Source organism: Zootoca vivipara, chromosome 13, assembly GCF_963506605.1.
Source record: "Zootoca vivipara chromosome 13, rZooViv1.1, whole genome shotgun sequence".
In the NCBI taxonomy this organism is placed as follows: Eukaryota; Metazoa; Chordata; class Lepidosauria; order Squamata; family Lacertidae; genus Zootoca; species Zootoca vivipara.
Window position 1 is genome coordinate 41,296,824 of NC_083288.1, and position 8,177 is coordinate 41,305,000.

General features: G+C 45.9%; 1 protein-coding gene across 1 annotated transcript in view; it reads right to left on the bottom strand.

Annotated features, from left to right (window-relative positions):
- The window catches only part of LOC118095256 (solute carrier family 12 member 3), a 37,903-nt gene extending 35,884 nt beyond the window's left edge, over positions 1-2,019 (bottom strand). The window contains exon 1 of the mRNA XM_035136352.2: positions 1,757-2,019. The gene's annotated coding sequence lies outside the window, so the exon portion shown is untranslated. The remainder of the gene's footprint in view (positions 1-1,756) is intronic.
- Between the last annotated feature and the right edge of the window lie 6,158 nt (positions 2,020-8,177).

Genomic DNA, 8,177 nt, shown 5'->3' on the forward strand with positions numbered 1-8,177 from the left:
ACAACGGGTCTGTTGGTTCTCTTTAAGGTTTCTAAACTCAAAAGAGCGCAGGGCAATTAAAGGCACAGAAGTCCTGTCCTCTATTGAGTCTGGCAACCCTAATTATCAGCTTTGCAGGGCATGGTGGGGGATGGGATTATCCTCCGCTCACCTCTGCAGAACGAATTCCTGGTTAAAGGCAAAAGTTGGCAGCGCAGCATAAATCCAAATGTTACATAATATGCAAAGCGGCAATTAGATGAGTCTTGTTTCGGAAGATGTACTAGGGGAGATAGTGATGTAATTAAAAGCAGCACTTCCACATAACTACTACATTACCAAGCGGCGTGCTTATTTCTTATCGCTCATGTGTTTGCTGCGCTGGGCTGCTTTGGGAGGAAGGGCTGAGTACAGATATAAAAGATAAATAAACAACAGAACTATTTTAAAAATAAATAAATCTCCAGGCTCTGAAAAAATATATATATTAAGGCACAGGTGACCAATTATTTTCTAGCCAATTGGCAGCTTCTCACAGCAGCAGTGATGCAGGCTGGGAATTTCAGTGGGTCTACTCTGTAGCCCAATATTAGAGAATCATAGCAGTCTCAAAGCTTTTAGCTTTGTTTACTACATTTGAGGAGAATAAACATGCTTAGTTGGATCAGCGTTTCATTGGTCTTCAGTGGGTGAGTTGAGGACCCACTATTTCAGCCAAATCTGAGGTGGGGCGCTGTAACAGCAGCACTACCACCGAACAAATCTATGGTTCAAAAGAAAGAAAGAAAAGAAATGGGTAAAAATATATGTGCATGTTTGGGTTAAGTGGGTCTGGAAAGGCTGAAGACAGCTGCTCTAGAGCACCAGAAATTATTCTGAAGCAAATTTCCCTACTTAAGTCCCCTTAATTACCTAGCCACGGGTCAACAATCCAAAAAGAAAGGAAATGATAATGGGTCTGGAAGTATTGCAGGTGCGCAACAGAGACCAGGGACATGTGGGCCTCTAGATTTGATGGGCTGCACACACACACCCATCCCTGACCATCAGCTATGCTGGCTGGGACACACACGCAATGCAGCTACACCTTTAATAGTTGTGTAAAAAAGGGAATTTCAGCAGGTGAAGCTTTCACAACAACCTACACCTGCTTAGGGAGGGGGTAGTTCACGTTCAGTTCACATTTAAAAGCGAACCTACCTATTTCTGAAGCAATGCAAGGAAAGAAAACTATTGGTAGTTGTTCTGACTCAGCAGGTTTTCCCTGGGGAAAGTGAAAATTTGGATGAGCCGTATATTTCGAAAGGTGCAATACTCTGAATTTTGCAATGCAGTTCTCAAAGCAAGTAAATGTGTGCAATATGTCAGGTTAAAAAAGTGTGCCTCAGAAGGCATGCAAAATGTGTTATATATGGGGACATTGGTTTGCAAATGTGTGTATATTAGGGAAAAACAGCATGCAAAAGTGTCTGTTAGGAGAAATTCACACTAAAACCACTTTGTTGTTGTTGTTTGTTAAGCAAACCTATGTGGAAATGTGGTGAACTGAAGATTGGAAAAATGAGAAACTGAGAGAAAGAAAAATGGACAGCTTTGGCCATCCCTATGCGACTTGTTGAAATTCCCTCTATTAAAGGGACAGGTGCCCTGAGGGTTTCTCTTTGCCTCAGGATTGCCTCAGGATTGCCATGTATTCTTTGCCAGGTGCCTGCATGACAGAAATACGTTCAGCAGAGGAACGCAATGGCATGGGAACGAAGAAATAAATAAGGCTCACCTGCTAAATTTCTGCCTGTCGCACAGCGTTAAAGTCAAACTCTCAAAGGACTCTTGTAGGTAGAACTGCATCAGTCGCAGGTGGGTGAAAAAAGTGGCACCCGGAGAGCTTTTCTCCACAGCTGCAAGGCACAGGGACAGGCCTCGGTGACACACCAACCCCAAATCCACTCTTCTAGTCACTCAAAAGACACCGCACAGACCACAGACTTGACAGCGGTTCACCTCCCTGCAGCGCTGCACGCCAACTCGCAAGTGCAAAGAGGCACGCACTCCAGATTGATGTGATTCACATCTGATAAACCCATGGGATGAGGCCTAATCCTTGGGGCAAAATCCATGTCCCCGCCCCCTTGCCATGCTCTTGCACACATGCAGCATGTAGAAGCCCACGCACCATCACCGAAACTCCCGCCCCGCCCGAGGCTCTCCTCTTACAACACCCCTTCGGGTTGTCTAGGCCTGAGGAAGCTCGCAGAAGGCTCAGAGCTTTTTGGCAGGCCGCGTAGGGAGCAACTTGTAAACGGGTTGAGACTCCGCACACACTGGAGGCGGAAAGCATGTTACCGGCACTTGCTTTGTGGTAATAACCACATGCATATATATTTTTATGAAATAATGAGTCTCACACTCTCCCTGGCACCCCTTCGGCTGAAACTGGTTAGGCGTAAAAGGAGAAATCTCTGCCTTAGGGGGTTGTTGAGTGTTGAGGAAGCTGTATCTACGAACTGCAACAACATTTATCTGCGAGGGCAACCGAAACAAAATGGGAGCTCCCTGGGAGTATTAAAAAAAAAAAGTCTCAGGAAACTTTCCCTTCCCCAAAGCCTGCTGGATCAGGCCAACGGGCCATCTAGTCCAGCATCCTTTTTTCACAGTGGCCAAACGGAGGCTTATGGGAAACATGCAAGCAGGATTGGAATGCAAGAACAACTCTCCCCTCCTGTGGTTTCCAGCAACTGGTATTCAGAAGTATTGTTGCTTCCAGCTGTGGCAAGATAGCATAGCTGTGGCTAATAGCCATCGATAGCCCTCTCCTCTGAAAGTTTGTCTAATCATCTTTTAAATTGGTTTAAAAGGTGATTAAAGGTAAAGGTAAAGGGGCCCCTGACCATCAGGTCCAGTCGTGTCCGACTCTGGGGTTGCGGCGCTCATCTCGCTCTATAGGCTGAGGGAGCCAGCGTTTGTCCGCAGACAGCTTCCGGGTCATGTGGCCAGAATGACAAAGCTGCTTCTGGCGAACCAGAGCAGCACACGGAAACGCCGTTTACCTTCCCGCCGGAGCGGTCCCTATTTATCTACTTGCACTTTGATGTGCTTTCGAACTGTTAGGTGGGCAGGAGCTGGGACCGAGCAACGGGAGCTCACACCATTGCAGGGATTCGAACTGCCGACCTTCTGATCAGCAAGCTCTAGGCTCTGTGGTTTAACCCACAGCGCCACCTGGGTCCCAAAAGGTGATGAATTCACCTGTAAAACGGAGATGAGAGAGAACCATTGGCTGTGTGACAACAATAAGAATTTCCCCAAACGCTTCAAGCTGTTCAGATGAGATCTGGAATGCATCCCATTTCGTACTTCCATAAACAAAACAAAAAGGAGAATTCCTCTCGGAGTCCAGGGCAGAACATTTGATATTTGGCAGAGGCAGCCTGGGAATTGTAGTTTACCCCTGCCAGAGCTACATTTCCCTTCATCCTTAGCAACCCACAGGCTTCTTTGGGGGAAGTTCTGCACGTGTATGCAGCTGGAATTAATGGGGAAATGCTGAAAGCATGTGTTCCAGAAGAAAAGTGCTGAAACCTCACATATCTTCTAATCCTTCTGTGCTCCCAGAAAACTGCACCACGTGCGCATATTAATAGGTAAACAGTTTTGCCCTGAGAAAGCTTTCAAGTTATGCCGCAGAGGAGGTGTGAACCTGGCAATGCCCACCTCCTCCTTAGAAACACCACTTTCCCCCTCTGCCCCACATTTTTTATGTGTGTGGTAATGAGTCACTGGAATGTCGAAGGAGCCGAGTTTTAATTCTGACCCACGTGGCTGTAGCATTGGAGAGAAGAAAACGAGGCCATCTGCAAAGAACAAAGTGTCCCGCGGTCCGTCTGCAGTGCAATGTTTTAAGAAATGCTGATGGACTTGTCCCTTCGCTGGTGTGCCAGCTCTGTGTCGCAAGGAAGTATTGAGCAAGGTATTGTAAGGGACATACAAATGATTTTGGAATTCAGATGATGTCCCAAACCCAAATTGATTTCATTAACGTACTTGAGAGACGCTGTTCCAAAAGATAAAAGAGAAATCATTACAGTATTTCGTATGGTTTGTAGCAGCAAGGATACTTTATGCCAAGTACTGGCGGGGTGGGGGGAGAAAGAAAGAAAGAAAGAAAGAAAGAAAGAAAGAAAGAAAGAAAGAAAGAAAGAAAGAGAGGGTGCCCTCAGTTATGAGAAGGGCATATGAAGTTATGGGAGTCTGTAACTCCAAGCAGGATGCTTTGGGATAATGTAAGAGAGAAAAGAAGGAGTCCTGTTTAATAATAATAATAATAATAATAATAATAATAATAATAATAATAATGCCCCGCCCATCTGGCTGAGTTTCTGGGCACCTTCCAGTACAAATAAAAACATAATGTCAGACATTAAAAACTTCCCAATACGTGGCTGCCTTCAGATGTCTTCTAAACGTTTTTGTAGCTCTTTACCTCCCAGGTGGGGCTGTGGGTTAAACCACTGAGCCTAGGGCTTGCTGATCAGAAGGTCGGCGGTTTGAATCCCTGTGACGGGGTGAGCTCCCGTTGCTTGGTCCCAGCTCCTGCCAACCTAGCAGTTCGAAAGCACGTCAAAGTGCAAGTAGATAAATAGGTACCACTCTGGTGGGAAGGTAAACGGTGTCTCCATGTGCTGCTCTGGTTTGCCAGAAGCGGCTTAGTCATGCTGGCCACATGACCTGGAAGCTATACGCCGGCTCCCTTGGCCAATAATGCGAGATGAGCGCGCAACCTCAGAGTCGGTCACGACTGGACCTAATGGTCAGGGGTCCCTTTACCTTTTTACCTCCTTAAAATATGTTGGAGATGACTGCTAGTGCTAACCCTTTTCCAGTTTTGTAAAGCCTGTAATTCACCAGAACTTATACTGGTTCCTGTTTTTATTTTGCATTGATATGTGTTTTACCCCTGATAATTCTCCCCCCCCCTTACTAATTTTATCAGAAGTATACACTTACACCTGTAAGTGTACACCTTACACCTGTGTGTGTGCGCGAGAGAGAGCGAGAGCGTATAAAAACATAAAAACTTAAGAAGAGCCTGCAGGATCAGGCCAATGGCCCATCTAGTCCAGCATCCTGTTCTCACTGCAGCCAGCCAGATGCCTGTGGGAAACCAGTAAGCAGAACATGAGCACAGGAGCCCTTTTCCCACTGGTGGCTTCCAGCAACAAGCATTCAGAAACATTACTGCAGAGGGCAGGGCATAGCGATCATAGCTAGTATCCACTGATAGCTGTCTCCTCCACGAATTTATCCAATCCTCTTTTAAAGCCATCCAAGTTGGTGGCCGTGACTTGCCTCCTGGGGGAGCAAGTTCCATATACAGTGGTACCTTGACTTACAAAGACGATCCATTCCGCGGCCGTCTTCGTAAGTCGAAGTCTTCGGTTCTCGAAGTGCCTGTTCTGCACATGCACGAAGCGCGATTTCGCACTTCTGCGCATGCACCGACCACACGAGCCGCTTCTGCGCAGGCGCAGAACGCGCGTGGGGCAAAAAGACTTCCGGGGTTGTCAACTTCGGAAGTCGAAACCTTCGGAAGTCGAGTCGTTCAGTTGTCGAGGTACCACTGTATACGTAAATATATTTGTTAACTTATTTGTTAACTTCATTTGAAAGCAATAAAAAACGAAGTGCTCCTCTTTCCACCTGCCTTCCCCCCCCCAACTCAGTTCCTCTCCATGTTTATGATCCAGGTCAAGGGTCAGCAAACCTTTTCAGCAGCGGGCCAGTCCACTGTCCCTCAAACCTTGTTAGGGGGGGCCAGACTATTTTTTTTGGGGGGGGAATGAATGAATTCCTATGCCCCACAAATAACCCAGAGATGCATTTTAAATAAAAGGACACATTCTACTCATATAAAAACACGCTGATTCCCGGACCATCCGCAGGCCGGATTTAGAAGGTGATTGGGCCGGATCCAGCCCCCAGGCCTTAGTTTGCTTACTCATGCTCCAGGTGTTTCTGCCCCCCCCCATGCAAATCCCCTAATTCTCTTTATGGCCCATTGGAAAAACCAGTCTGGACAAAAAGTTTTCCGAGACTGTGGATGGAATTCCCCTACGATGCAAATGAAGCTGGCAAAGAGGAGATTAAAGAGCCCTTTTCCAGAGGTGTAGCCCTGTCCTAAAAAAGGGCACGCCCATACTTATTTCTCATTCCTTTCCCAGATCTCGGGCCAGAACCTGGGCACATTTCTGTCCCCAGCTCAGCCGCCTCCATCGTACTCTGCTCCTTCCTCATGTTTTCCAGAGTCTCTGCTCTCCAGTCACATAGAATCATAGAACGTGAAGAAACCCCCAGGATCATTGCCCCATCACCTTACTTAGAATTCCATACGCTCTGAATATAAGAGAAAAGGGGGATATTATTCAAGGCTGCATGACCACCAGACTGTGGAAGAGCATTCAAAGCCTACCCACCCACCCTCCCGGCCACCGCAAAAAAAAAAAAAGTTTATTCTTCACAGACCTATAATTCCCAGCACCCTTAACAAACTACAGTCCTCAAGTAAGTTTCTTTGTAGGGGACAAAGATATGCTTTAAAGATCGGCCTCAGACCCTGGAAAAATGCTACATATAAAAAGCTTCCCGTCTTTTTCAGCCCCACGTTCCATAATCTCTAGCTTTTCAGCGACGTAAACATTCCCAGCAATGTTCAAGGTGTTATAAAAAAAAAAACTTGAATGATTCAGCCTGAATTTTTCAGTTCCTTGGACCAGTTACATCTGGCTTTGACTTCTGCCTGCTCTCTCTTCCTTCAATAGCTCAGGCTGGGCTATAATTAACCTCACAAGTTTCCACGTGGGCCAAATTCCCCAGGGGTCAACACTCCAGCTACGGGTTCTTCATAGGCTAAGGAAAGCCCCCCCCCCAGTCTGGACAGACCCAACAGGTGAGAGACTTGAGTTTGGGACCCCCAGGACGGTACTGAGCAGCTCAGCAATGCCGGGAGTATTTAGGAAGAGCTTTATTGTGGGGCGAGGGGGGGTTAGCGGTGGGGGGGTGGGCTGTACTATGGGATTTGGATATACTTACTTATCAAACCTTTATTAGGCATTATGCAAATAAAACCATAAAAGAGAAAATAACATATAAAAGCCTTGAAATATATATAAAAAGGCAGCAGTTGGCTACATACATATATATATATATATATACATACAGAATCAGTGGTTTTCCTTGTTAACCTGCTCCTTGGAGGACTGCTACCAAAAACTCGGCTACCCCCGCCGTTACCCTTTGGTCAATGTCAGATAGGCAGAATCCCACACTTTCACCTTGCTGGGGTTCCAGACCACCCAAAAGAGGGGAGAGCACGCGTTGACGGAGCGTACTGTACAATGGGCAATGAAAGAGAATATGCTCTACAGTGTCCGGGACATTCATAGAACATCTGCAGAATCTTTTGTTTCTAGGAATGTTTTGGTATCTTCCCCTGACAAATGCCGAGGGAAAAACATTCAAACGGGCCAGCATAAAAGCCCTACGTTGGGCTGGGATTATTAACTTAGTGACGTAATTGGCTCTGCTATCTAAGATACTTAAATCATAGAATATGGGGGAGCAAATTTTGTTTACAGCTGCCATAATATTTTGTCTCTCGACATCCTTTAGTCTAGTTAGGATATTATGGAAAATGTATTGCTCGTTAGAATTGTACAGGGGCTCCAGCTCGATGCCTAAAGATTCAATCTTTTTTTCAAGGTACTGATACCATCTTGATTTATAGGAGTCTTTGAGCAAATCAGCGAGCAGACTTGATGGGGGGCAGCGAAAATGGCAGCGTAACCAGTATTTTATTGAGGTGGTCCAGGCCCAATATTCCATTGTGTGTATGCCTATTTCTGCACACATTGTTTCATATTTGATCACAGTTGGGAGTCCAAGAATACGTCTCAGAAAGCTGGAGTGAATCTTTTTTAAATCACTGTTATATGCTTGGACCCATAGCGGGATTCCATAGAATATCTGGGATTGCACTTTTGTTTGAAATATCTGATTGGCCGCAGGAATAAATTGATTACCTTTCTGATAATAAAAACGGGCAACTGCTGATGAGGTGCACTTTGCCTGTTTTATGGCATTTGTGCGATGATTTGCCCACCCTAAATTGCTCTGGAATAAGATTCCCAGATACCTATAGATTT